General features: G+C 50.5%; 44 non-coding genes across 44 annotated transcripts; all 44 read right to left on the bottom strand.

Annotated features, from left to right (window-relative positions):
• Nucleotides 1-542: 542 nt before the first annotated feature.
• TRNAI-AAU (transfer RNA isoleucine (anticodon AAU)) lies at nt 543-616 on the bottom strand. Its single transcript has one exon. It is a non-coding gene; the product is annotated as a tRNA-Ile (tRNA).
• A 99-nt stretch (nt 617-715) lies between these two features.
• Nucleotides 716-787, bottom strand: TRNAD-GUC (transfer RNA aspartic acid (anticodon GUC)). Its single transcript has one exon. It is a non-coding gene; the product is annotated as a tRNA-Asp (tRNA).
• Nucleotides 788-1623: 836 nt separating this feature from the next.
• Nucleotides 1624-1697, bottom strand: TRNAI-AAU (transfer RNA isoleucine (anticodon AAU)). Its single transcript has one exon. It is a non-coding gene; the product is annotated as a tRNA-Ile (tRNA).
• Nucleotides 1698-1796: 99 nt separating this feature from the next.
• Nucleotides 1797-1868, bottom strand: TRNAD-GUC (transfer RNA aspartic acid (anticodon GUC)). The gene has a single exon. It is a non-coding gene; the product is annotated as a tRNA-Asp (tRNA).
• An 836-nt stretch (nt 1869-2704) lies between these two features.
• Nucleotides 2705-2778, bottom strand: TRNAI-AAU (transfer RNA isoleucine (anticodon AAU)). The gene has a single exon. It is a non-coding gene; the product is annotated as a tRNA-Ile (tRNA).
• Nucleotides 2779-2877: 99 nt separating this feature from the next.
• Nucleotides 2878-2949, bottom strand: TRNAD-GUC (transfer RNA aspartic acid (anticodon GUC)). Its single transcript has one exon. It is a non-coding gene; the product is annotated as a tRNA-Asp (tRNA).
• An 836-nt stretch (nt 2950-3785) lies between these two features.
• On the bottom strand, nt 3786-3859 carry TRNAI-AAU (transfer RNA isoleucine (anticodon AAU)). The gene has a single exon. It is a non-coding gene; the product is annotated as a tRNA-Ile (tRNA).
• Nucleotides 3860-3958: 99 nt separating this feature from the next.
• On the bottom strand, nt 3959-4030 carry TRNAD-GUC (transfer RNA aspartic acid (anticodon GUC)). Its single transcript has one exon. It is a non-coding gene; the product is annotated as a tRNA-Asp (tRNA).
• An 836-nt stretch (nt 4031-4866) lies between these two features.
• On the bottom strand, nt 4867-4940 carry TRNAI-AAU (transfer RNA isoleucine (anticodon AAU)). Its single transcript has one exon. It is a non-coding gene; the product is annotated as a tRNA-Ile (tRNA).
• A 99-nt stretch (nt 4941-5039) lies between these two features.
• Nucleotides 5040-5111, bottom strand: TRNAD-GUC (transfer RNA aspartic acid (anticodon GUC)). Its single transcript has one exon. It is a non-coding gene; the product is annotated as a tRNA-Asp (tRNA).
• Nucleotides 5112-5948: 837 nt separating this feature from the next.
• TRNAI-AAU (transfer RNA isoleucine (anticodon AAU)) lies at nt 5949-6022 on the bottom strand. The gene has a single exon. It is a non-coding gene; the product is annotated as a tRNA-Ile (tRNA).
• Nucleotides 6023-6121: 99 nt separating this feature from the next.
• TRNAD-GUC (transfer RNA aspartic acid (anticodon GUC)) lies at nt 6122-6193 on the bottom strand. Its single transcript has one exon. It is a non-coding gene; the product is annotated as a tRNA-Asp (tRNA).
• An 836-nt stretch (nt 6194-7029) lies between these two features.
• TRNAI-AAU (transfer RNA isoleucine (anticodon AAU)) lies at nt 7030-7103 on the bottom strand. The gene has a single exon. It is a non-coding gene; the product is annotated as a tRNA-Ile (tRNA).
• A 99-nt stretch (nt 7104-7202) lies between these two features.
• TRNAD-GUC (transfer RNA aspartic acid (anticodon GUC)) lies at nt 7203-7274 on the bottom strand. The gene has a single exon. It is a non-coding gene; the product is annotated as a tRNA-Asp (tRNA).
• Nucleotides 7275-8110: 836 nt separating this feature from the next.
• On the bottom strand, nt 8111-8184 carry TRNAI-AAU (transfer RNA isoleucine (anticodon AAU)). The gene has a single exon. It is a non-coding gene; the product is annotated as a tRNA-Ile (tRNA).
• A 99-nt stretch (nt 8185-8283) lies between these two features.
• Nucleotides 8284-8355, bottom strand: TRNAD-GUC (transfer RNA aspartic acid (anticodon GUC)). The gene has a single exon. It is a non-coding gene; the product is annotated as a tRNA-Asp (tRNA).
• An 836-nt stretch (nt 8356-9191) lies between these two features.
• TRNAI-AAU (transfer RNA isoleucine (anticodon AAU)) lies at nt 9192-9265 on the bottom strand. Its single transcript has one exon. It is a non-coding gene; the product is annotated as a tRNA-Ile (tRNA).
• Nucleotides 9266-9364: 99 nt separating this feature from the next.
• TRNAD-GUC (transfer RNA aspartic acid (anticodon GUC)) lies at nt 9365-9436 on the bottom strand. Its single transcript has one exon. It is a non-coding gene; the product is annotated as a tRNA-Asp (tRNA).
• An 836-nt stretch (nt 9437-10272) lies between these two features.
• TRNAI-AAU (transfer RNA isoleucine (anticodon AAU)) lies at nt 10273-10346 on the bottom strand. Its single transcript has one exon. It is a non-coding gene; the product is annotated as a tRNA-Ile (tRNA).
• A 98-nt stretch (nt 10347-10444) lies between these two features.
• TRNAD-GUC (transfer RNA aspartic acid (anticodon GUC)) lies at nt 10445-10516 on the bottom strand. The gene has a single exon. It is a non-coding gene; the product is annotated as a tRNA-Asp (tRNA).
• An 836-nt stretch (nt 10517-11352) lies between these two features.
• On the bottom strand, nt 11353-11426 carry TRNAI-AAU (transfer RNA isoleucine (anticodon AAU)). Its single transcript has one exon. It is a non-coding gene; the product is annotated as a tRNA-Ile (tRNA).
• A 99-nt stretch (nt 11427-11525) lies between these two features.
• TRNAD-GUC (transfer RNA aspartic acid (anticodon GUC)) lies at nt 11526-11597 on the bottom strand. Its single transcript has one exon. It is a non-coding gene; the product is annotated as a tRNA-Asp (tRNA).
• Nucleotides 11598-12434: 837 nt separating this feature from the next.
• On the bottom strand, nt 12435-12508 carry TRNAI-AAU (transfer RNA isoleucine (anticodon AAU)). The gene has a single exon. It is a non-coding gene; the product is annotated as a tRNA-Ile (tRNA).
• A 99-nt stretch (nt 12509-12607) lies between these two features.
• On the bottom strand, nt 12608-12679 carry TRNAD-GUC (transfer RNA aspartic acid (anticodon GUC)). Its single transcript has one exon. It is a non-coding gene; the product is annotated as a tRNA-Asp (tRNA).
• An 836-nt stretch (nt 12680-13515) lies between these two features.
• Nucleotides 13516-13589, bottom strand: TRNAI-AAU (transfer RNA isoleucine (anticodon AAU)). Its single transcript has one exon. It is a non-coding gene; the product is annotated as a tRNA-Ile (tRNA).
• A 99-nt stretch (nt 13590-13688) lies between these two features.
• TRNAD-GUC (transfer RNA aspartic acid (anticodon GUC)) lies at nt 13689-13760 on the bottom strand. The gene has a single exon. It is a non-coding gene; the product is annotated as a tRNA-Asp (tRNA).
• An 836-nt stretch (nt 13761-14596) lies between these two features.
• TRNAI-AAU (transfer RNA isoleucine (anticodon AAU)) lies at nt 14597-14670 on the bottom strand. The gene has a single exon. It is a non-coding gene; the product is annotated as a tRNA-Ile (tRNA).
• A 99-nt stretch (nt 14671-14769) lies between these two features.
• TRNAD-GUC (transfer RNA aspartic acid (anticodon GUC)) lies at nt 14770-14841 on the bottom strand. The gene has a single exon. It is a non-coding gene; the product is annotated as a tRNA-Asp (tRNA).
• An 836-nt stretch (nt 14842-15677) lies between these two features.
• On the bottom strand, nt 15678-15751 carry TRNAI-AAU (transfer RNA isoleucine (anticodon AAU)). Its single transcript has one exon. It is a non-coding gene; the product is annotated as a tRNA-Ile (tRNA).
• Nucleotides 15752-15850: 99 nt separating this feature from the next.
• TRNAD-GUC (transfer RNA aspartic acid (anticodon GUC)) lies at nt 15851-15922 on the bottom strand. Its single transcript has one exon. It is a non-coding gene; the product is annotated as a tRNA-Asp (tRNA).
• An 836-nt stretch (nt 15923-16758) lies between these two features.
• Nucleotides 16759-16832, bottom strand: TRNAI-AAU (transfer RNA isoleucine (anticodon AAU)). The gene has a single exon. It is a non-coding gene; the product is annotated as a tRNA-Ile (tRNA).
• Nucleotides 16833-16931: 99 nt separating this feature from the next.
• TRNAD-GUC (transfer RNA aspartic acid (anticodon GUC)) lies at nt 16932-17003 on the bottom strand. The gene has a single exon. It is a non-coding gene; the product is annotated as a tRNA-Asp (tRNA).
• Nucleotides 17004-17839: 836 nt separating this feature from the next.
• On the bottom strand, nt 17840-17913 carry TRNAI-AAU (transfer RNA isoleucine (anticodon AAU)). The gene has a single exon. It is a non-coding gene; the product is annotated as a tRNA-Ile (tRNA).
• Nucleotides 17914-18012: 99 nt separating this feature from the next.
• TRNAD-GUC (transfer RNA aspartic acid (anticodon GUC)) lies at nt 18013-18084 on the bottom strand. The gene has a single exon. It is a non-coding gene; the product is annotated as a tRNA-Asp (tRNA).
• An 836-nt stretch (nt 18085-18920) lies between these two features.
• Nucleotides 18921-18994, bottom strand: TRNAI-AAU (transfer RNA isoleucine (anticodon AAU)). The gene has a single exon. It is a non-coding gene; the product is annotated as a tRNA-Ile (tRNA).
• Nucleotides 18995-19093: 99 nt separating this feature from the next.
• TRNAD-GUC (transfer RNA aspartic acid (anticodon GUC)) lies at nt 19094-19165 on the bottom strand. The gene has a single exon. It is a non-coding gene; the product is annotated as a tRNA-Asp (tRNA).
• An 836-nt stretch (nt 19166-20001) lies between these two features.
• TRNAI-AAU (transfer RNA isoleucine (anticodon AAU)) lies at nt 20002-20075 on the bottom strand. The gene has a single exon. It is a non-coding gene; the product is annotated as a tRNA-Ile (tRNA).
• Nucleotides 20076-20174: 99 nt separating this feature from the next.
• TRNAD-GUC (transfer RNA aspartic acid (anticodon GUC)) lies at nt 20175-20246 on the bottom strand. The gene has a single exon. It is a non-coding gene; the product is annotated as a tRNA-Asp (tRNA).
• Nucleotides 20247-21082: 836 nt separating this feature from the next.
• On the bottom strand, nt 21083-21156 carry TRNAI-AAU (transfer RNA isoleucine (anticodon AAU)). Its single transcript has one exon. It is a non-coding gene; the product is annotated as a tRNA-Ile (tRNA).
• Nucleotides 21157-21255: 99 nt separating this feature from the next.
• TRNAD-GUC (transfer RNA aspartic acid (anticodon GUC)) lies at nt 21256-21327 on the bottom strand. Its single transcript has one exon. It is a non-coding gene; the product is annotated as a tRNA-Asp (tRNA).
• An 836-nt stretch (nt 21328-22163) lies between these two features.
• TRNAI-AAU (transfer RNA isoleucine (anticodon AAU)) lies at nt 22164-22237 on the bottom strand. The gene has a single exon. It is a non-coding gene; the product is annotated as a tRNA-Ile (tRNA).
• Nucleotides 22238-22336: 99 nt separating this feature from the next.
• Nucleotides 22337-22408, bottom strand: TRNAD-GUC (transfer RNA aspartic acid (anticodon GUC)). Its single transcript has one exon. It is a non-coding gene; the product is annotated as a tRNA-Asp (tRNA).
• An 837-nt stretch (nt 22409-23245) lies between these two features.
• Nucleotides 23246-23319, bottom strand: TRNAI-AAU (transfer RNA isoleucine (anticodon AAU)). Its single transcript has one exon. It is a non-coding gene; the product is annotated as a tRNA-Ile (tRNA).
• A 99-nt stretch (nt 23320-23418) lies between these two features.
• Nucleotides 23419-23490, bottom strand: TRNAD-GUC (transfer RNA aspartic acid (anticodon GUC)). The gene has a single exon. It is a non-coding gene; the product is annotated as a tRNA-Asp (tRNA).
• Between the last annotated feature and the right edge of the window lie 518 nt (nt 23491-24008).

Below are 24008 nucleotides of genomic sequence, written 5' to 3'. Positions count from 1 at the left end.
ACGTCCTGGAACTATTTTCGACATGAAAACCTCGCGGTTCCCGGCCGGTCCCCCAGCGGCACTTAGCTGCGATTCTGTGGAACTGTTTTGGGCATGAAATCCTGCGTTCGCCTGGGCAAAACTATGACTTCCATAGAATTTCTGAACCCCTGGTCCGATCTGGGTGATTTTTGGATATGTTGTCCACCCAGATCAGGGCTGTCAGGGGATGTAAGATTTACGGGGATGTGTTATGTTTCTGGGTACTTATGGGACTTTATAAAAAGGGGTGTTTCTTCTGCCCGTGGAAATTAAGTTAATGCATTAACTCCCTGAATTATATCACGGGCAGAGGGGAGGGATTGTTTACTGTATGTGGGAGTATCTTACTGTTAATTACTGTTTTCATTGCCTCCGCTAAAATTGCGGTCTGAGACAGATTTTTGCCGGCTGGACGCTTAAACGATCACTGGAGAGAAAAGCAATGTTAATTACTGTTTTCATTGCCTCCGCTAAAATTGCATTCTGAGACAGCTTAAACAATCGCTGGAGAGAAAAGCAACTGGCCCGTGTGGGGATCGAACCCACGGCCTTGGCGTTATTAGCACCACGCTCTAACCAACTGAGCTAACCGGCCACGGCAGGGGGGAGCTGGCGTTCATGCTGATCCACACAAGCGAATGCTCCCGCGTCTTGTGCATATTAGAGGAGGCGGCCAAAGGAAATAAAAATAGCACTCCCCGTCGGGGAATCGAACCCCGGTCTCCCGCGTGACAGGCGGGGATACTCACCACTATACTAACGAGGATGAGCTGTGCAGTGACGGCGTGCGGCTCGCAGTCACGGGGATATTTGCGATATGTGACGAAAGCCACTGGGCTTTGGAGAAGACTACTTGCCAGCCTTTTACCCTGTGACTATGGCCCCTTTAATTTATTGCGGCAGAGAGACCCTAATTGTGCCTATTGGGACTTTAAACGTTGGTTCTTCGAACTCCCGAACAGTCAAAGTGGCCGCCATTCGACATTCGAACGCGTGGTGGCAGCCATCTTGTTCGCATGGGCTAAAACCGCGAATAGGCTTCAGGGGGACCTAGCCGCGAACGTCCTGGAACTATTTTCGACATGAAAACCTCGCGGTTCCCGGCCGGTCCCCCAGCGGCACTTAGCTGCGATTCTGTGGAACTGTTTTGGGCATGAAATCCTGCGTTCGCCTGGGCAAAACTATGACTTCCATAGAATTTCTGAACCCCTGGTCCGATCTGGGTGATTTTTGGATATGTTGTCCACCCAGATCAGGGCTGTCAGGGGATGTAAGATTTACGGGGATGTGTTATGTTTCTGGGTACTTATGGGACTTTATAAAAAGGGGTGTTTCTTCTGCCCGTGGAAATTAAGTTAATGCATTAACTCCCTGAATTATATCACGGGCAGAGGGGAGGGATTGTTTACTGTATGTGGGAGTATCTTACTGTTAATTACTGTTTTCATTGCCTCCGCTAAAATTGCGGTCTGAGACAGATTTTTGCCGGCTGGACGCTTAAACGATCACTGGAGAGAAAAGCAATGTTAATTACTGTTTTCATTGCCTCCGCTAAAATTGCATTCTGAGACAGCTTAAACAATCGCTGGAGAGAAAAGCAACTGGCCCGTGTGGGGATCGAACCCACGGCCTTGGCGTTATTAGCACCACGCTCTAACCAACTGAGCTAACCGGCCACGGCAGGGGGGAGCTGGCGTTCATGCTGATCCACACAAGCGAATGCTCCCGCGTCTTGTGCATATTAGAGGAGGCGGCCAAAGGAAATAAAAATAGCACTCCCCGTCGGGGAATCGAACCCCGGTCTCCCGCGTGACAGGCGGGGATACTCACCACTATACTAACGAGGATGAGCTGTGCAGTGACGGCGTGCGGCTCGCAGTCACGGGGATATTTGCGATATGTGACGAAAGCCACTGGGCTTTGGAGAAGACTACTTGCCAGCCTTTTACCCTGTGACTATGGCCCCTTTAATTTATTGCGGCAGAGAGACCCTAATTGTGCCTATTGGGACTTTAAACGTTGGTTCTTCGAACTCCCGAACAGTCAAAGTGGCCGCCATTCGACATTCGAACGCGTGGTGGCAGCCATCTTGTTCGCATGGGCTAAAACCGCGAATAGGCTTCAGGGGGACCTAGCCGCGAACGTCCTGGAACTATTTTCGACATGAAAACCTCGCGGTTCCCGGCCGGTCCCCCAGCGGCACTTAGCTGCGATTCTGTGGAACTGTTTTGGGCATGAAATCCTGCGTTCGCCTGGGCAAAACTATGACTTCCATAGAATTTCTGAACCCCTGGTCCGATCTGGGTGATTTTTGGATATGTTGTCCACCCAGATCAGGGCTGTCAGGGGATGTAAGATTTACGGGGATGTGTTATGTTTCTGGGTACTTATGGGACTTTATAAAAAGGGGTGTTTCTTCTGCCCGTGGAAATTAAGTTAATGCATTAACTCCCTGAATTATATCACGGGCAGAGGGGAGGGATTGTTTACTGTATGTGGGAGTATCTTACTGTTAATTACTGTTTTCATTGCCTCCGCTAAAATTGCGGTCTGAGACAGATTTTTGCCGGCTGGACGCTTAAACGATCACTGGAGAGAAAAGCAATGTTAATTACTGTTTTCATTGCCTCCGCTAAAATTGCATTCTGAGACAGCTTAAACAATCGCTGGAGAGAAAAGCAACTGGCCCGTGTGGGGATCGAACCCACGGCCTTGGCGTTATTAGCACCACGCTCTAACCAACTGAGCTAACCGGCCACGGCAGGGGGTAGCTGGCGTTCATGCTGATCCACACAAGCGAATGCTCCCGCGTCTTGGGCATATTAGAGGAGGCGGCCAAAGGAAATAAAAATAGCACTCCCCGTCGGGGAATCGAACCCCGGTCTCCCGCGTGACAGGCGGGGATACTCACCACTATACTAACGAGGATGAGCTGTGCAGTGACGGCGTGCGGCTCGCAGTCACGAGGATATTTGCGATATGTGACGAAAGCCACTGGGCTTTGGAGAAGACTACTTGCCAGCCTTTTACCCTGTGACTATGGCCCCTTTAATTTATTGCGGCAGAGAGACCCTAATTGTGCCTATTGGGACTTTAAACGTTGGTTCTTCGAACTCCCGAACAGTCAAAGTGGCCGCCATTCGACATTCGAACGCGTGGTGGCAGCCATCTTGTTCGCATGGGCTAAAACCGCGAATAGGCTTCAGGGGGACCTAGCCGCGAACGTCCTGGAACTATTTTCGACATGAAAACCTCGCGGTTCCCGGCCGGTCCCCCAGCGGCACTTAGCTGCGATTCTGTGGAACTGTTTTGGGCATGAAATCCTGCATTCGCCTGGGCAAAACTATGACTTCCATAGAATTTCTGAACCCCTGGTCCGATCTGGGTGATTTTTGGATATGTTGTCCACCCAGATCAGGGCTGTCAGGGGATGTAAGATTTACGGGGATGTGTTATGTTTCTGGGTACTTATGGGACTTTATAAAAAGGGGTGTTTCTTCTGCCCGTGGAAATTAAGTTAATGCATTAACTCCCTGAATTATATCACGGGCAGAGGGGAGGGATTGTTTACTGTATGTGGGAGTATCTTACTGTTAATTACTGTTTTCATTGCCTCCGCTAAAATTGCGGTCTGAGACAGATTTTTGCCGGCTGGACGCTTAAACGATCACTGGAGAGAAAAGCAATGTTAATTACTGTTTTCATTGCCTCCGCTAAAATTGCATTCTGAGACAGCTTAAACAATCGCTGGAGAGAAAAGCAACTGGCCCGTGTGGGGATCGAACCCACGGCCTTGGCGTTATTAGCACCACGCTCTAACCAACTGAGCTAACCGGCCACGGCAGGGGGGAGCTGGCGTTCATGCTGATCCACACAAGCGAATGCTCCCGCGTCTTGTGCATATTAGAGGAGGCGGCCAAAGGAAATAAAAATAGCACTCCCCGTCGGGGAATCGAACCCCGGTCTCCCGCGTGACAGGCGGGGATACTCACCACTATACTAACGAGGATGAGCTGTGCAGTGACGGCGTGCGGCTCGCAGTCACGGGGATATTTGCGATATGTGACGAAAGCCACTGGGCTTTGGAGAAGACTACTTGCCAGCCTTTTACCCTGTGACTATGGCCCCTTTAATTTATTGCGGCAGAGAGACCCTAATTGTGCCTATTGGGACTTTAAACGTTGGTTCTTCGAACTCCCGAACAGTCAAAGTGGCCGCCATTCGACATTCGAACGCGTGGTGGCAGCCATCTTGTTCGCATCGGCTAAAACCGCGAATAGGCTTCAGGGGGACCTAGCCGCGAACGTCCTGGAACTATTTTCGACATGAAAACCTCGCGGTTCCCGGCCGGTCCCCCAGCGGCACTTAGCTGCGATTCTGTGGAACTGTTTTGGGCATGAAATCCTGCGTTCGCCTGGGCAAAACTATGACTTCCATAGAATTTCTGAACCCCTGGTCCGATCTGGGTGATTTTTGGATATGTTGTCCACCCAGATCAGGGCTGTCAGGGGATGTAAGATTTACGGGGATGTGTTATGTTTCTGGGTACTTATGGGACTTTATAAAAAGGGGTGTTTCTTCTGCCCGTGGAAATTAAGTTAATGCATTAACTCCCTGAATTATATCACGGGCAGAGGGGAGGGATTGTTTACTGTATGTGGGAGTATCTTACTGTTAATTACTGTTTTCATTGCCTCCGCTAAAATTGCGGTCTGAGACAGATTTTTGCCGGCTGGACGCTTAAACGATCACTGGAGAGAAAAGCAATGTTAATTACTGTTTTCATTGCCTCCGCTAAAATTGCATTCTGAGACAGCTTAAACAATCGCTGGAGAGAAAAGCAACTGGCCCGTGTGGGGATCGAACCCACGGCCTTGGCGTTATTAGCACCACGCTCTAACCAACTGAGCTAACCGGCCACGGCAGGGGGGAGCTGGCGTTCATGCTGATCCACACAAGCGAATGCTCCCGCGTCTTGTGCATATTAGAGGAGGCGGCCAAAGGAAATAAAAATAGCACTCCCCGTCGGGGAATCGAACCCCGGTCTCCCGCGTGACAGGCGGGGATACTCACCACTATACTAACGAGGATGAGCTGTGCAGTGACGGCGTGCGGCTCGCAGTCACGGGGATATTTGCGATATGTGACGAAAGCCACTGGGCTTTGGAGAAGACTACTTGCCAGCCTTTTACCCTGTGACTATGGCCCCTTTAATTTATTGCGGCAGAGAGACCCTAATTGTGCCTATTGGGACTTTAAACGTTGGTTCTTCGAACTCCCGAACAGTCAAAGTGGCCGCCATTCGACATTCGAACGCGTGGTGGCAGCCATCTTGTTCGCATGGGCTAAAACCGCGAATAGGCTTCAGGGGGACCTAGCCGCGAACGTCCTGGAACTATTTTCGACATGAAAACCTCGCGGTTCCCGGCCGGTCCCCCAGCGGCACTTAGCTGCGATTCTGTGGAACTGTTTTGGGCATGAAATCCTGCGTTCGCCTGGGCAAAACTATGACTTCCATAGAATTTCTGAACCCCTGGTCCGATCTGGGTGATTTTTGGATATGTTGTCCACCCAGATCAGGGCTGTCAGGGGATGTAAGATTTACGGGGATGTGTTATGTTTCTGGGTACTTATGGGACTTTATAAAAAGGGGTGTTTCTTCTGCCCGTGGAAATTAAGTTAATGCATTAACTCCCTGAATTATATCACGGGCAGAGGGGAGGGATTGTTTACTGTATGTGGGAGTATCTTACTGTTAATTACTGTTTTCATTGCCTCCGCTAAAATTGCGGTCTGAGACAGATTTTTGCCGGCTGGACGCTTAAACGATCACTGGAGAGAAAAGCAATGTTAATTACTTTTTTTCATTGCCTCCGCTAAAATTGCATTCTGAGACAGCTTAAACAATCGCTGGAGAGAAAAGCAACTGGCCCGTGTGGGGATCGAACCCACGGCCTTGGCGTTATTAGCACCACGCTCTAACCAACTGAGCTAACCGGCCACGGCAGGGGGGAGCTGGCGTTCATGCTGATCCACACAAGCGAATGCTCCCGCGTCTTGTGCATATTAGAGGAGGCGGCCAAAGGAAATAAAAATAGCACTCCCCGTCGGGGAATCGAACCCCGGTCTCCCGCGTGACAGGCGGGGATACTCACCACTATACTAACGAGGATGAGCTGTGCAGCGACGGCGTGCGGCTCGCAGTCACGGGGATATTTGCGATATGTGACGAAAGCCACTGGGCTTTGGAGAAGACTACTTGCCAGCCTTTTACCCTGTGACTATGGCCCCTTTAATTTATTGCGGCAGAGAGACCCTAATTGTGCCTATTGGGACTTTAAACGTTGGTTCTTCGAACTCCCGAACAGTCAAAGTGGCCGCCATTCGACATTCGAACGCGTGGTGGCAGCCATCTTGTTCGCATGGGCTAAAACCGCGAATAGGCTTCAGGGGGACCTAGCCGCGAACGTCCTGGAACTATTTTCGACATGAAAACCTCGCGGTTCCCGGCCGGTCCCCCAGCGGCACTTAGCTGCGATTCTGTGGAACTGTTTTGGGCATGAAATCCTGCGTTCGCCTGGGCAAAACTATGACTTCCATAGAATTTCTGAACCCCTGGTCCGATCTGGGTGATTTTTGGATATGTTGTCCACCCAGATCAGGGCTGTCAGGGGATGTAAGATTTACGGGGATGTGTTATGTTTCTGGGTACTTATGGGACTTTATAAAAAGGGGTGTTTCTTCTGCCCGTGGAAATTAAGTTAATGCATTAACTCCCTGAATTATATCACGGGCAGAGGGGAGGGATTGTTTACTGTATGTGGGAGTATCTTACTGTTAATTACTGTTTTCATTGCCTCCGCTAAAATTGCGGTCTGAGACAGATTTTTGCCGGCTGGACGCTTAAACGATCACTGGAGAGAAAAGCAATGTTAATTACTGTTTTCATTGCCTCCGCTAAAATTGCATTCTGAGACAGCTTAAACAATCGCTGGAGAGAAAAGCAACTGGCCCGTGTGGGGATCGAACCCACGGCCTTGGCGTTATTAGCACCACGCTCTAACCAACTGAGCTAACCGGCCACGGCAGGGGGGAGCTGGCGTTCATGCTGATCCACACAAGCGAATGCTCCCGCGTCTTGTGCATATTAGAGGAGGCGGCCAAAGGAAATAAAAATAGCACTCCCCGTCGGGGAATCGAACCCCGGTCTCCCGCGTGACAGGCGGGGATACTCACCACTATACTAACGAGGATGAGCTGTGCAGTGACGGCGTGCGGCTCGCAGTCACGGGGATATTTGCGATATGTGACGAAAGCCACTGGGCTTTGGAGAAGACTACTTGCCAGCCTTTTACCCTGTGACTATGGCCCCTTTAATTTATTGCGGCAGAGAGACCCTAATTGTGCCTATTGGGACTTTAAACGTTGGTTCTTCGAACTCCCGAACAGTCAAAGTGGCCGCCATTCGACATTCGAACGCGTGGTGGCAGCCATCTTGTTCGCATGGGCTAAAACCGCGAATAGGCTTCAGGGGGACCTAGCCGCGAACGTCCTGGAACTATTTTCGACATGAAAACCTCGCGGTTCCCGGCCGGTCCCCCAGCGGCACTTAGCTGCGATTCTGTGGAACTGTTTTGGGCATGAAATCCTGCGTTCGCCTGGGCAAAACTATGACTTCCATAGAATTTCTGAACCCCTGGTCCGATCTGGGTGATTTTTGGATATGTTGTCCACCCAGATCAGGGCTGTCAGGGGATGTAAGATTTACGGGGATGTGTTATGTTTCTGGGTACTTATGGGACTTTATAAAAAGGGGTGTTTCTTCTGCCCGTGGAAATTAAGTTAATGCATTAACTCCCTGAATTATATCACGGGCAGAGGGGAGGGATTGTTTACTGTATGTGGGAGTATCTTACTGTTAATTACTGTTTTCATTGCCTCCGCTAAAATTGCGGTCTGAGACAGATTTTTGCCGGCTGGACGCTTAAACGATCACTGGAGAGAAAAGCAATGTTAATTACTGTTTTCATTGCCTCCGCTAAAATTGCATTCTGAGACAGCTTAAACAATCGCTGGAGAGAAAAGCAACTGGCCCGTGTGGGGATCGAACCCACGGCCTTGGCGTTATTAGCACCACGCTCTAACCAACTGAGCTAACCGGCCACGGCAGGGGGCAGCTGGCGTTCATGCTGATCCACACAAGCGAATGCTCCCGCGTCTTGTGCATATTAGAGGAGGCGGCCAAAGGAAATAAAAATAGCACTCCCCGTCGGGGAATCGAACCCCGGTCTCCCGCGTGACAGGCGGGGATACTCACCACTATACTAACGAGGATGAGCTGTGCAGTGACGGCGTGCGGCTCGCAGTCACGGGGATATTTGCGATATGTGACGAAAGCCACTGGGCTTTGGAGAAGACTACTTGCCAGCCTTTTACCCTGTGACTATGGCCCCTTTAATTTATTGCGGCAGAGAGACCCTAATTGTGCCTATTGGGACTTTAAACGTTGGTTCTTCGAACTCCCGAACAGTCAAAGTGGCCGCCATTCGACATTCGAACGCGTGGTGGCAGCCATCTTGTTCGCATGGGCTAAAACCGCGAATAGGCTTCAGGGGGACCTAGCCGCGAACGTCCTGGAACTATTTTCGACATGAAAACCTCGCGGTTCCCGGCCGGTCCCCCAGCGGCACTTAGCTGCGATTCTGTGGAACTGTTTTGGGCATGAAATCCTGCGTTCGCCTGGGCAAAACTATGACTTCCATAGAATTTCTGAACCCCTGGTCCGATCTGGGTGATTTTTGGATATGTTGTCCACCCAGATCAGGGCTGTCAGGGGATGTAAGATTTACGGGGATGTGTTATGTTTCTGGGTACTTATGGGACTTTATAAAAAGGGGTGTTTCTTCTGCCCGTGGAAATTAAGTTAATGCATTAACTCCCTGAATTATATCACGGGCAGAGGGGAGGGATTGTTTACTGTATGTGGGAGTATCTTACTGTTAATTACTGTTTTCATTGCCTCCGCTAAAATTGCGGTCTGAGACAGATTTTTGCCGGCTGGACGCTTAAACGATCACTGGAGAGAAAAGCAATGTTAATTACTGTTTTCATTGCCTCCGCTAAAATTGCATTCTGAGACAGCTTAAACAATCGCTGGAGAGAAAAGCAACTGGCCCGTGTGGGGATCGAACCCACGGCCTTGGCGTTATTAGCACCACGCTCTAACCAACTGAGCTAACCGGCCACGGCAGGGGGGAGCTGGCGTTCATGCTGATCCACACAAGCGAATGCTCCCGCGTCTTGTGCATATTAGAGGAGGCGGCCAAAGGAAATAAAAATAGCACTCCCCGTCGGGGAATCGAACCCCGGTCTCCCGCGTGACAGGCGGGGATACTCACCACTATACTAACGAGGATGAGCTGTGCAGTGACGGCGTGCGGCTCGCAGTCACGGGGATATTTGCGATATGTGACGAAAGCCACTGGGCTTTGGAGAAGACTACTTGCCAGCCTTTTACCCTGTGACTATGGCCCCTTTAATTTATTGCGGCAGAGAGACCCTAATTGTGCCTATTGGGACTTTAAACGTTGGTTCTTCGAACTCCCGAACAGTCAAAGTGGCCGCCATTCGACATTCGAACGCGTGGTGGCAGCCATCTTGTTCGCATGGGCTAAAACCGCGAATAGGCTTCAGGGGGACCTAGCCGCGAACGTCCTGGAACTATTTTCGACATGAAAACCTCGCGGTTCCCGGCCGGTCCCCCAGCGGCACTTAGCTGCGATTCTGTGGAACTGTTTTGGGCATGAAATCCTGCGTTCGCCTGGGCAAAACTATGACTTCCATAGAATTTCTGAACCCCTGGTCCGATCTGGGTGATTTTTGGATATGTTGTCCACCCAGATCAGGGCTGTCAGGGGATGTAAGATTTACGGGGATGTGTTATGTTTCTGGGTACTTATGGGACTTTATAAAAAGGGGTGTTTCTTCTGCCCGTGGAAATTAAGTTAATGCATTAACTCCCTGAATTATATCACGGGCAGAGGGGAGGGATTGTTTACTGTATGTGGGAGTATCTTACTGTTAATTACTGTTTTCATTGCCTCCGCTAAAATTGCGGTCTGAGACAGATTTTTGCCGGCTGGACGCTTAAACGATCACTGGAGAGAAAAGCAATGTTAATTACTGTTTTCATTGCCTCCGCTAAAATTGCATTCTGAGACAGCTTAAACAATCGCTGGAGAGAAAAGCAACTGGCCCGTGTGGGGATCGAACCCACGGCCTTGGCGTTATTAGCACCACGCTCTAACCAACTGAGCTAACCGGCCACGGCAGGGGGGAGCTGGCGTTCATGCTGATCCACACAAGCGAATGCTCCGCGTCTTGTGCATATTAGAGGAGGCGGCCAAAGGAAATAAAAATAGCACTCCCCGTCGGGGAATCGAACCCCGGTCTCCCGCGTGACAGGCGGGGATACTCACCACTATACTAACGAGGATGAGCTGTGCAGTGACGGCGTGCGGCTCGCAGTCACGGGGATATTTGCGATATGTGACGAAAGCCACTGGGCTTTGGAGAAGACTACTTGCCAGCCTTTTACCCTGTGACTATGGCCCCTTTAATTTATTGCGGCAGAGAGACCCTAATTGTGCCTATTGGGACTTTAAACGTTGGTTCTTCGAACTCCCGAACAGTCAAAGTGGCCGCCATTCGACATTCGAACGCGTGGTGGCAGCCATCTTGTTCGCATGGGCTAAAACCGCGAATAGGCTTCAGGGGGACCTAGCCGCGAACGTCCTGGAACTATTTTCGACATGAAAACCTCGCGGTTCCCGGCCGGTCCCCCAGCGGCACTTAGCTGCGATTCTGTGGAACTGTTTTGGGCATGAAATCCTGCGTTCGCCTGGGCAAAACTATGACTTCCATAGAATTTCTGAACCCCTGGTCCGATCTGGGTGATTTTTGGATATGTTGTCCACCCAGATCAGGGCTGTCAGGGGATGTAAGATTTACGGGGATGTGTTATGTTTCTGGGTACTTATGGGACTTTATAAAAAGGGGTGTTTCTTCTGCCCGTGGAAATTAAGTTAATGCATTAACTCCCTGAATTATATCACGGGCAGAGGGGAGGGATTGTTTACTGTATGTGGGAGTATCTTACTGTTAATTACTGTTTTCATTGCCTCCGCTAAAATTGCGGTCTGAGACAGATTTTTGCCGGCTGGACGCTTAAACGATCACTGGAGAGAAAAGCAATGTTAATTACTGTTTTCATTGCCTCCGCTAAAATTGCATTCTGAGACAGCTTAAACAATCGCTGGAGAGAAAAGCAACTGGCCCGTGTGGGGATCGAACCCACGGCCTTGGCGTTATTAGCACCACGCTCTAACCAACTGAGCTAACCGGCCACGGCAGGGGGGAGCTGGCGTTCATGCTGATCCACACAAGCGAATGCTCCCGCGTCTTGTGCATATTAGAGGAGGCGGCCAAAGGAAATAAAAATAGCACTCCCCGTCGGGGAATCGAACCCCGGTCTCCCGCGTGACAGGCGGGGATACTCACCACTATACTAACGAGGATGAGCTGTGCAGTGACGGCGTGCGGCTCGCAGTCACGGGGATATTTGCGATATGTGACGAAAGCCACTGGGCTTTGGAGAAGACTACTTGCCAGCCTTTTACCCTGTGACTATGGCCCCTTTAATTTATTGCGGCAGAGAGACCCTAATTGTGCCTATTGGGACTTTAAACGTTGGTTCTTCGAACTCCCGAACAGTCAAAGTGGCCGCCATTCGACATTCGAACGCGTGGTGGCAGCCATCTTGTTCGCATGGGCTAAAACCGCGAATAGGCTTCAGGGGGACCTAGCCGCGAACGTCCTGGAACTATTTTCGACATGAAAACCTCGCGGTTCCCGGCCGGTCCCCCAGCGGCACTTAGCTGCGATTCTGTGGAACTGTTTTGGGCATGAAATCCTGCGTTCGCCTGGGCAAAACTATGACTTCCATAGAATTTCTGAACCCCTGGTCCGATCTGGGTGATTTTTGGATATGTTGTCCACCCAGATCAGGGCTGTCAGGGGATGTAAGATTTACGGGGATGTGTTATGTTTCTGGGTACTTATGGGACTTTATAAAAAGGGGTGTTTCTTCTGCCCGTGGAAATTAAGTTAATGCATTAACTCCCTGAATTATATCACGGGCAGAGGGGAGGGATTGTTTACTGTATGTGGGAGTATCTTACTGTTAATTACTGTTTTCATTGCCTCCGCTAAAATTGCGGTCTGAGACAGATTTTTGCCGGCTGGACGCTTAAACGATCACTGGAGAGAAAAGCAATGTTAATTACTTTTTTTCATTGCCTCCGCTAAAATTGCATTCTGAGACAGCTTAAACAATCGCTGGAGAGAAAAGCAACTGGCCCGTGTGGGGATCGAACCCACGGCCTTGGCGTTATTAGCACCACGCTCTAACCAACTGAGCTAACCGGCCACGGCAGGGGGGAGCTGGCGTTCATGCTGATCCACACAAGCGAATGCTCCCGCGTCTTGTGCATATTAGAGGAGGCGGCCAAAGGAAATAAAAATAGCACTCCCCGTCGGGGAATCGAACCCCGGTCTCCCGCGTGACAGGCGGGGATACTCACCACTATACTAACGAGGATGAGCTGTGCAGCGACGGCGTGCGGCTCGCAGTCACGGGGATATTTGCGATATGTGACGAAAGCCACTGGGCTTTGGAGAAGACTACTTGCCAGCCTTTTACCCTGTGACTATGGCCCCTTTAATTTATTGCGGCAGAGAGACCCTAATTGTGCCTATTGGGACTTTAAACGTTGGTTCTTCGAACTCCCGAACAGTCAAAGTGGCCGCCATTCGACATTCGAACGCGTGGTGGCAGCCATCTTGTTCGCATGGGCTAAAACCGCGAATAGGCTTCAGGGGGACCTAGCCGCGAACGTCCTGGAACTATTTTCGACATGAAAACCTCGCGGTTCCCGGCCGGTCCCCCAGCGGCACTTAGCTGCGATTCTGTGGAACTGTTTTGGGCATGAAATCCTGCGTTCGCCTGGGCAAAACTATGACTTCCATAGAATTTCTGAACCCCTGGTCCGATCTGGGTGATTTTTGGATATGTTGTCCACCCAGATCAGGGCTGTCAGGGGATGTAAGATTTACGGGGATGTGTTATGTTTCTGGGTACTTATGGGACTTTATAAAAAGGGGTGTTTCTTCTGCCCGTGGAAATTAAGTTAATGCATTAACTCCCTGAATTATATCACGGGCAGAGGGGAGGGATTGTTTACTGTATGTGGGAGTATCTTACTGTTAATTACTGTTTTCATTGCCTCCGCTAAAATTGCGGTCTGAGACAGATTTTTGCCGGCTGGACGCTTAAACGATCACTGGAGAGAAAAGCAATGTTAATTACTGTTTTCATTGCCTCCGCTAAAATTGCATTCTGAGACAGCTTAAACAATCGCTGGAGAGAAAAGCAACTGGCCCGTGTGGGGATCGAACCCACGGCCTTGGCGTTATTAGCACCACGCTCTAACCAACTGAGCTAACCGGCCACGGCAGGGGGGAGCTGGCGTTCATGCTGATCCACACAAGCGAATGCTCCCGCGTCTTGTGCATATTAGAGGAGGCGGCCAAAGGAAATAAAAATAGCACTCCCCGTCGGGGAATCGAACCCCGGTCTCCCGCGTGACAGGCGGGGATACTCACCACTATACTAACGAGGATGAGCTGTGCAGTGACGGCGTGCGGCTCGCAGTCACGGGGATATTTGCGATATGTGACGAAAGCCACTGGGCTTTGGAGAAGACTACTTGCCAGCCTTTTACCCTGTGACTATGGCCCCTTTAATTTATTGCGGCAGAGAGACCCTAATTGTGCCTATTGGGACTTTAAACGTTGGTTCTTCGAACTCCCGAACAGTCAAAGTGGCCGCCATTCGACATTCGAACGCGTGGTGGCAGCCATCTTGTTCGCATGGGCTAAAACCGCGAATAGGCTTCAGGGGGACCTAGCCGCGAACGTCCTGGAACTATTTTCGACATGAAAACCTCGCGGTTCCCGGCCGGTCCCCCAGCGGCACTTAGCTGCGATTCTGTGGAACTGTTTTGGGCATGAAATCCTGCGTTCGCCTGGGCAAAACTATGACTTCCATAGAATTTCTGAACCCCTGGTCCGATCTGGGTGATTTTTGGATATGTTGTCCACCCAGATCAGGGCTGTCAGGGGATGTAAGATTTACGGGGATGTGTTATGTTTCTGGGTACTTATGGGACTTTATAAAAAGGGGTGTTTCTTCTGCCCGTGGAAATTAAGTTAATGCATTAACTCCCTGAATTATATCACGGGCAGAGGGGAGGGATTGTTTACTGTATGTGGGAGTATCTTACTGTTAATTACTGTTTTCATTGCCTCCGCTAAAATTGCGGTCTGAGACAGATTTTTGCCGGCTGGACGCTTAAACGATCACTGGAGAGAAAAGCAATGTTAATTACTGTTTTCATTGCCTCCGCTAAAATTGCATTCTGAGACAGCTTAAACAATCGCTGGAGAGAAAAGCAACTGGCCCGTGTGGGGATCGAACCCACGGCCTTGGCGTTATTAGCACCACGCTCTAACCAACTGAGCTAACCGGCCACGGCAGGGGGGAGCTGGCGTTCATGCTGATCCACACAAGCGAATGCTCCCGCGTCTTGTGCATATTAGAGGAGGCGGCCAAAGGAAATAAAAATAGCACTCCCCGTCGGGGAATCGAACCCCGGTCTCCCGCGTGACAGGCGGGGATACTCACCACTATACTAACGAGGATGAGCTGTGCAGTGACGGCGTGCGGCTCGCAGTCACGGGGATATTTGCGATATGTGACGAAAGCCACTGGGCTTTGGAGAAGACTACTTGCCAGCCTTTTACCCTGTGACTATGGCCCCTTTAATTTATTGCGGCAGAGAGACCCTAATTGTGCCTATTGGGACTTTAAACGTTGGTTCTTCGAACTCCCGAACAGTCAAAGTGGCCGCCATTCGACATTCGAACGCGTGGTGGCAGCCATCTTGTTCGCATGGGCTAAAACCGCGAATAGGCTTCAGGGGGACCTAGCCGCGAACGTCCTGGAACTATTTTCGACATGAAAACCTCGCGGTTCCCGGCCGGTCCCCCAGCGGCACTTAGCTGCGATTCTGTGGAACTGTTTTGGGCATGAAATCCTGCGTTCGCCTGGGAAAAACTATGACTTCCATAGAATTTCTGAACCCCTGGTCCGATCTGGGTGATTTTTGGATATGTTGTCCACCCAGATCAGGGCTGTCAGGGGATGTAAGATTTACGGGGATGTGTTATGTTTCTGGGTACTTATGGGACTTTATAAAAAGGGGTGTTTCTTCTGCCCGTGGAAATTAAGTTAATGCATTAACTCCCTGAATTATATCACGGGCAGAGGGGAGGGATTGTTTACTGTATGTGGGAGTATCTTACTGTTAATTACTGTTTTCATTGCCTCCGCTAAAATTGCGGTCTGAGACAGATTTTTGCCGGCTGGACGCTTAAACGATCACTGGAGAGAAAAGCAATGTTAATTACTGTTTTCATTGCCTCCGCTAAAATTGCATTCTGAGACAGCTTAAACAATCGCTGGAGAGAAAAGCAACTGGCCCGTGTGGGGATCGAACCCACGGCCTTGGCGTTATTAGCACCACGCTCTAACCAACTGAGCTAACCGGCCACGGCAGGGGGGAGCTGGCGTTCATGCTGATCCACACAAGCGAATGCTCCCGCGTCTTGTGCATATTAGAGGAGGCGGCCAAAGGAAATAAAAATAGCACTCCCCGTCGGGGAATCGAACCCCGGTCTCCCGCGTGACAGGCGGGGATACTCACCACTATACTAACGAGGATGAGCTGTGCAGTGACGGCGTGCGGCTCGCAGTCACGGGGATATTTGCGATATGTGACGAAAGCCACTGGGCTTTGGAGAAGACTACTTGCCAGCCTTTTACCCTGTGACTATGGCCCCTTTAATTTATTGCGGCAGAGAGACCCTAATTGTGCCTATTGGGACTTTAAACGTTGGTTCTTCGAACTCCCGAACAGTCAAAGTGGCCGCCATTCGACATTCGAACGCGTGGTGGCAGCCATCTTGTTCGCATGGGCTAAAACCGCGAATAGGTTTCAGGGGGACCTAGCCGCGAACGTCCTGGAACTATTTTCGACATGAAAACCTCGCGGTTCCCGGCCGGTCCCCCAGCGGCACTTAGCTGCGATTCTGTGGAACTGTTTTGGGCATGAAATCCTGCGTTCGCCTGGGCAAAACTATGACTTCCATAGAATTTCTGAACCCCTGGTCCGATCTGGGTGATTTTTGGATATGTTGTCCACCCAGATCAGGGCTGTCAGGGGATGTAAGATTTACGGGGATGTGTTATGTTTCTGGGTACTTATGGGACTTTATAAAAAGGGGTGTTTCTTCTGCCCGTGGAAATTAAGTTAATGCATTAACTCCCTGAATTATATCACGGGCAGAGGGGAGGGATTGTTTACTGTATGTGGGAGTATCTTACTGTTAATTACTGTTTTCATTGCCTCCGCTAAAATTGCGGTCTGAGACAGATTTTTGCCGGCTGGACGCTTAAACGATCACTGGAGAGAAAAGCAATGTTAATTACTGTTTTCATTGCCTCCGCTAAAATTGCATTCTGAGACAGCTTAAACAATCGCTGGAGAGAAAAGCAACTGGCCCGTGTGGGGATCGAACCCACGGCCTTGGCGTTATTAGCACCACGCTCTAACCAACTGAGCTAACCGGCCACGGCAGGGGGTAGCTGGCGTTCATGCTGATCCACACAAGCGAATGCTCCCGCGTCTTGTGCATATTAGAGGAGGCGGCCAAAGGAAATAAAAATAGCACTCCCCGTCGGGGAATCGAACCCCGGTCTCCCGCGTGACAGGCGGGGATACTCACCACTATACTAACGAGGATGAGCTGTGCAGTGACGGCGTGCGGCTCGCAGTCACGAGGATATTTGCGATATGTGACGAAAGCCACTGGGCTTTGGAGAAGACTACTTGCCAGCCTTTTACCCTGTGACTATGGCCCCTTTAATTTATTGCGGCAGAGAGACCCTAATTGTGCCTATTGGGACTTTAAACGTTGGTTCTTCGAACTCCCGAACAGTCAAAGTGGCCGCCATTCGACATTCGAACGCGTGGTGGCAGCCATCTTGTTCGCATGGGCTAAAACCGCGAATAGGCTTCAGGGGGACCTAGCCGCGAACGTCCTGGAACTATTTTCGACATGAAAACCTCGCGGTTCCCGGCCGGTCCCCCAGCGGCACTTAGCTGCGATTCTGTGGAACTGTTTTGGGCATGAAATCCTGCATTCGCCTGGGCAAAACTATGACTTCCATAGAATTTCTGAACCCCTGGTCCGATCTGGGTGATTTTTGGATATGTTGTCCACCCAGATCAGGGCTGTCAGGGGATGTAAGATTTACGGGGATGTGTTATGTTTCTGGGTACTTATGGGACTTTATAAAAAGGGGTGTTTCTTCTGCCCGTGGAAATTAAGTTAATGCATTAACTCCCTGAATTATATCACGGGCAGAGGGGAGGGATTGTTTACTGTATGTGGGAGTATCTTACTGTTAATTACTGTTTTCATTGCCTCCGCTAAAATTGCGGTCTGAGACAGATTTTTGCCGGCTGGACGCTTAAACGATCACTGGAGAGAAAAGCAATGTTAATTACTGTTTTCATTGCCTCCGCTAAAATTGCATTCTGAGACAGCTTAAACAATCGCTGGAGAGAAAAGCAACTGGCCCGTGTGGGGATCGAACCCACGGCCTTGGCGTTATTAGCACCACGCTCTAACCAACTGAGCTAACCGGCCACGGCAGGGGGGAGCTGGCGTTCATGCTGATCCACACAAGCGAATGCTCCCGCGTCTTGTGCATATTAGAGGAGGCGGCCAAAGGAAATAAAAATAGCACTCCCCGTCGGGGAATCGAACCCCGGTCTCCCGCGTGACAGGCGGGGATACTCACCACTATACTAACGAGGATGAGCTGTGCAGTGACGGCGTGCGGCTCGCAGTCACGGGGATATTTGCGATATGTGACGAAAGCCACTGGGCTTTGGAGAAGACTACTTGCCAGCCTTTTACCCTGTGACTATGGCCCCTTTAATTTATTGCGGCAGAGAGACCCTAATTGTGCCTATTGGGACTTTAAACGTTGGTTCTTCGAACTCCCGAACAGTCAAAGTGGCCGCCATTCGACATTCGAACGCGTGGTGGCAGCCATCTTGTTCGCATCGGCTAAAACCGCGAATAGGCTTCAGGGGGACCTAGCCGCGAACGTCCTGGAACTATTTTCGACATGAAAACCTCGCGGTTCCCGGCCGGTCCCCCAGCGGCACTTAGCTGCGATTCTGTGGAACTGTTTTGGGCATGAAATCCTGCGTTCGCCTGGGCAAAACTATGACTTCCATAGAATTTCTGAACCCCTGGTCCGATCTGGGTGATTTTTGGATATGTTGTCCACCCAGATCAGGGCTGTCAGGGGATGTAAGATTTACGGGGATGTGTTATGTTTCTGGGTACTTATGGGACTTTATAAAAAGGGGTGTTTCTTCTGCCCGTGGAAATTAAGTTAATGCATTAACTCCCTGAATTATATCACGGGCAGAGGGGAGGGATTGTTTACTGTATGTGGGAGTATCTTACTGTTAATTACTGTTTTCATTGCCTCCGCTAAAATTGCGGTCTGAGACAGATTTTTGCCGGCTGGACGCTTAAACGATCACTGGAGAGAAAAGCAATGTTAATTACTGTTTTCATTGCCTCCGCTAAAATTGCATTCTGAGACAGCTTAAACAATCGCTGGAGAGAAAAGCAACTGGCCCGTGTGGGGATCGAACCCACGGCCTTGGCGTTATTAGCACCACGCTCTAACCAACTGAGCTAACCGGCCACGGCAGGGGGGAGCTGGCGTTCATGCTGATCCACACAAGCGAATGCTCCCGCGTCTTGTGCATATTAGAGGAGGCGGCCAAAGGAAATAAAAATAGCACTCCCCGTCGGGGAATCGAACCCCGGTCTCCCGCGTGACAGGCGGGGATACTCACCACTATACTAACGAGGATGAGCTGTGCAGTGACGGCGTGCGGCTCGCAGTCACGGGGATATTTGCGATATGTGACGAAAGCCACTGGGCTTTGGAGAAGACTACTTGCCAGCCTTTTACCCTGTGACTATGGCCCCTTTAATTTATTGCGGCAGAGAGACCCTAATTGTGCCTATTGGGACTTTAAACGTTGGTTCTTCGAACTCCCGAACAGTCAAAGTGGCCGCCATTCGACATTCGAACGCGTGGTGGCAGCCATCTTGTTCGCATGGGCTAAAACCGCGAATAGGCTTCAGGGGGACCTAGCCGCGAACGTCCTGGAACTATTTTCGACATGAAAACCTCGCGGTTCCCGGCCGGTCCCCCAGCGGCACTTAGCTGCGATTCTGTGGAACTGTTTTGGGCATGAAATCCTGCGTTCGCCTGGGCAAAACTATGACTTCCATAGAATTTCTGAACCCCTGGTCCGATCTGGGTGATTTTTGGATATGTTGTCCACCCAGATCAGGGCTGTCAGGGGATGTAAGATTTACGGGGATGTGTTATGTTTCTGGGTACTTATGGGACTTTATAAAAAGGGGTGTTTCTTCTGCCCGTGGAAATTAAGTTAATGCATTAACTCCCTGAATTATATCACGGGCAGAGGGGAGGGATTGTTTACTGTATGTGGGAGTATCTTACTGTTAATTACTGTTTTCATTGCCTCCGCTAAAATTGCGGTCTGAGACAGATTTTTGCCGGCTGGACGCTTAAACGATCACTGGAGAGAAAAGCAATGTTAATTACTGTTTTCATTGCCTCCGCTAAAATTGCATTCTGAGACAGCTTAAACAATCGCTGGAGAGAAAAGCAACTGGCCCGTGTGGGGATCGAACCCACGGCCTTGGCGTTATTAGCACCACGCTCTAACCAACTGAGCTAACCGGCCACGGCAGGGGGGAGCTGGCGTTCATGCTGATCCACACAAGCGAATGCTCCCGCGTCTTGTGCATATTAGAGGAGGCGGCCAAAGGAAATAAAAATAGCACTCCCCGTCGGGGAATCGAACCCCGGTCTCCCGCGTGACAGGCGGGGATACTCACCACTATACTAACGAGGATGAGCTGTGCAGTGACGGCGTGCGGCTCGCAGTCACGGGGATATTTGCGATATGTGACGAAAGCCACTGGGCTTTGGAGAAGACTACTTGCCAGCCTTTTACCCTGTGACTATGGCCCCTTTAATTTATTGCGGCAGAGAGACCCTAATTGTGCCTATTGGGACTTTAAACGTTGGTTCTTCGAACTCCCGAACAGTCAAAGTGGCCGCCATTCGACATTCGAACGCGTGGTGGCAGCCATCTTGTTCGCATGGGCTAAAACCGCGAATAGGCTTCAGGGGGACCTAGCCGCGAACGTCCTGGAACTATTTTCGACATGAAAACCTCGCGGTTCCCGGCCGGTCCCCCAGCGGCACTTAGCTGCGATTCTGTGGAACTGTTTTGGGCATGAAATCCTGCGTTCGCCTGGGCAAAACTATGACTTCCATAGAATTTCTGAACCCCTGGTCCGATCTGGGTGATTTTTGGATATGTTGTCCACCCAGATCAGGGCTGTCAGGGGATGTAAGATTTACGGGGATGTGTTATGTTTCTGGGTACTTATGGGACTTTATAAAAAGGGGTGTTTCTTCTGCCCGTGGAAATTAAGTTAATGCATTAACTCCCTGAATTATATCACGGGCAGAGGGGAGGGATTGTTTACTGTATGTGGGAGTATCTTACTGTTAATTACTGTTTTCATTGCCTCCGCTAAAATTGCGGTCTGAGACAGATTTTTGCCGGCTGGACGCTTAAACGATCACTGGAGAGAAAAGCAATGTTAATTACTGTTTTCATTGCCTCCGCTAAAATTGCATTCTGAGACAGCTTAAACAATCGCTGGAGAGAAAAGCAACTGGCCCGTGTGGGGATCGAACCCACGGCCTTGGCGTTATTAGCACCACGCTCTAACCAACTGAGCTAACCGGCCACGGCAGGGGGGAGCTGGCGTTCATGCTGATCCACACAAGCGAATGCTCCCGCGTCTTGTGCATATTAGAGGAGGCGGCCAAAGGAAATAAAAATAGCACTCCCCGTCGGGGAATCGAACCCCGGTCTCCCGCGTGACAGGCGGGGATACTCACCACTATACTAACGAGGATGAGCTGTGCAGTGACGGCGTGCGGCTCGCAGTCACGGGGATATTTGCGATATGTGACGAAAGCCACTGGGCTTTGGAGAAGACTACTTGCCAGCCTTTTACCCTGTGACTATGGCCCCTTTAATTTATTGCGGCAGAGAGACCCTAATTGTGCCTATTGGGACTTTAAACGTTGGTTCTTCGAACTCCCGAACAGTCAAAGTGGCCGCCATTCGACATTCGAACGCGTGGTGGCAGCCATCTTGTTCGCATGGGCTAAAACCGCGAATAGGCTTCAGGGGGACCTAGCCGCGAACGTCCTGGAACTATTTTCGACATGAAAACCTCGCGGTTCCCGGCCGGTCCCCCAGCGGCACTTAGCTGCGATTCTGTGGAACTGTTTTGGGCATGAAATCCTGCGTTCGCCTGGGAAAAACTATGACTTCCATAGAATTTCTGAACCCCTGGTCCGATCTGGGTGATTTTTGGATATGTTGTCCACCCAGATCAGGGCTGTCAGGGGATGTAAGATTTACGGGGATGTGTTATGTTTCTGGGTACTTATGGGACTTTATAAAAAGGGGTGTTTCTTCTGCCCGTGGAAATTAAGTTAATGCATTAACTCCCTGAATTATATCACGGGCAGAGGGGAGGGATTGTTTACTGTATGTGGGAGTATCTTACTGTTAATTACTGTTTTCATTGCCTCCGCTAAAATTGCGGTCTGAGACAGATTTTTGCCGGCTGGACGCTTAAACGATCACTGGAGAGAAAAGCAATGTTAATTACTGTTTTCATTGCCTCCGCTAAAATTGCATTCTGAGACAGCTTAAACAATCGCTGGAGAGAAAAGCAACTGGCCCGTGTGGGGATCGAACCCACGGCCTTGGCGTTATTAGCACCACGCTCTAACCAACTGAGCTAACCGGCCACGGCAGGGGGGAGCTGGCGTTCATGCTGATCCACACAAGCGAATGCTCCCGCGTCTTGTGCATATTAGAGGAGGCGGCCAAAGGAAATAAAAATAGCACTCCCCGTCGGGGAATCGAACCCCGGTCTCCCGCGTGACAGGCGGGGATACTCACCACTATACTAACGAGGATGAGCTGTGCAGTGACGGCGTGCGGCTCGCAGTCACGGGGATATTTGCGATATGTGACGAAAGCCACTGGGCTTTGGAGAAGACTACTTGCCAGCCTTTTACCCTGTGACTATGGCCCCTTTAATTTATTGCGGCAGAGAGACCCTAATTGTGCCTATTGGGACTTTAAACGTTGGTTCTTCGAACTCCCGAACAGTCAAAGGGTGCCGCCATTCGACATTCGAACGCGTGGTGGCAGCCATCTTGTTCGCATGGGCTAAAACCGCGAATAGGTTTCAGGGGGACCTAGCCGCGAACGTCCTGGAACTATTTTCGACATGAAAACCTCGCGGTTCCCGGCCGGTCCCCCAGCGGCACTTAGCTGCGATTCTGTGGAACTGTTTTGGGCATGAAATCCTGCGTTCGCCTGGGCAAAACTATGACTTCCATAGAATTTCTGAACCCCTGGTCCGATCTGGGTGATTTTTGGATATGTTGTCCACCCAGATCAGGGCTGTCAGGGGATGTAAGATTTACGGGGATGTGTTATGTTTCTGGGTACTTATGGGACTTTATAAAAAGGGGTGTTTCTTCTGCCCGTGGAAATTAAGTTAATGCATTAACTCCCTGAATTATATCACGGGCAGAGGGGAGGGATTGTTTACTGTATGTGGGAGTATCTTACTGTTAATTACTGTTTTCATTGCCTCCGCTAAAATTGCGGTCTGAGACAGATTTTTGCCGGCTGGACGCTTAAACGATCACTGGAGAGAAAAGCAATGTTAATTACTGTTTTCATTGCCTCCGCTAAAATTGCATTCTGAGACAGCTTAAACAATCGCTGGAGAGAAAAGCAACTGGCCCGTGTGGGGATCGAACCCACGGCCTTGGCGTTATTAGCACCACGCTCTAACCAACTGAGCTAACCGGCCACGGCAGGGGGTAGCTGGCGTTCATGCTGATCCACACAAGCGAATGCTCCCGCGTCTTGTGCATATTAGAGGAGGCGGCCAAAGGAAATAAAAATAGCACTCCCCGTCGGGGAATCGAACCCCGGTCTCCCGCGTGACAGGCGGGGATACTCACCACTATACTAACGAGGATGAGCTGTGCAGTGACGGCGTGCGGCTCGCAGTCACGAGGATATTTGCGATATGTGACGAAAGCCACTGGGCTTTGGAGAAGACTACTTGCCAGCCTTTTACCCTGTGACTATGGCCCCTTTAATTTATTGCGGCAGAGAGACCCTAATTGTGCCTATTGGGACTTTAAACGTTGGTTCTTCGAACTCCCGAACAGTCAAAGTGGCCGCCATTCGACATTCGAACGCGTGGTGGCAGCCATCTTGTTCGCATGGGCTAAAACCGCGAATAGGCTTCAGGGGGACCTAGCCGCGAACGTCCTGGAACTATTTTCGACATGAAAACCTCGCGGTTCCCGGCCGGTCCCCCAGCGGCACTTAGCTGCGATTCTGTGGAACTGTTTTGGGCATGAAATCCTGCGTTCGCCTGGGCAAAACTATGACTTCCATAGAATTTATGAACCCCTGGTCCGATCTGGGTGATTTTTGGATATGTTGTCCACCCAGATCAGGGCTGTCAGGGGATGTAAGATTTACGGG

This window comes from Pelobates fuscus, chromosome 5 (genome assembly GCF_036172605.1).
Source record: "Pelobates fuscus isolate aPelFus1 chromosome 5, aPelFus1.pri, whole genome shotgun sequence".
Taxonomy (NCBI): Eukaryota; Metazoa; Chordata; class Amphibia; order Anura; family Pelobatidae; genus Pelobates; species Pelobates fuscus.
Note: the sequence above shows the minus strand (reverse complement) of the source record. Positions and strands in the feature narration are given on the sequence as shown.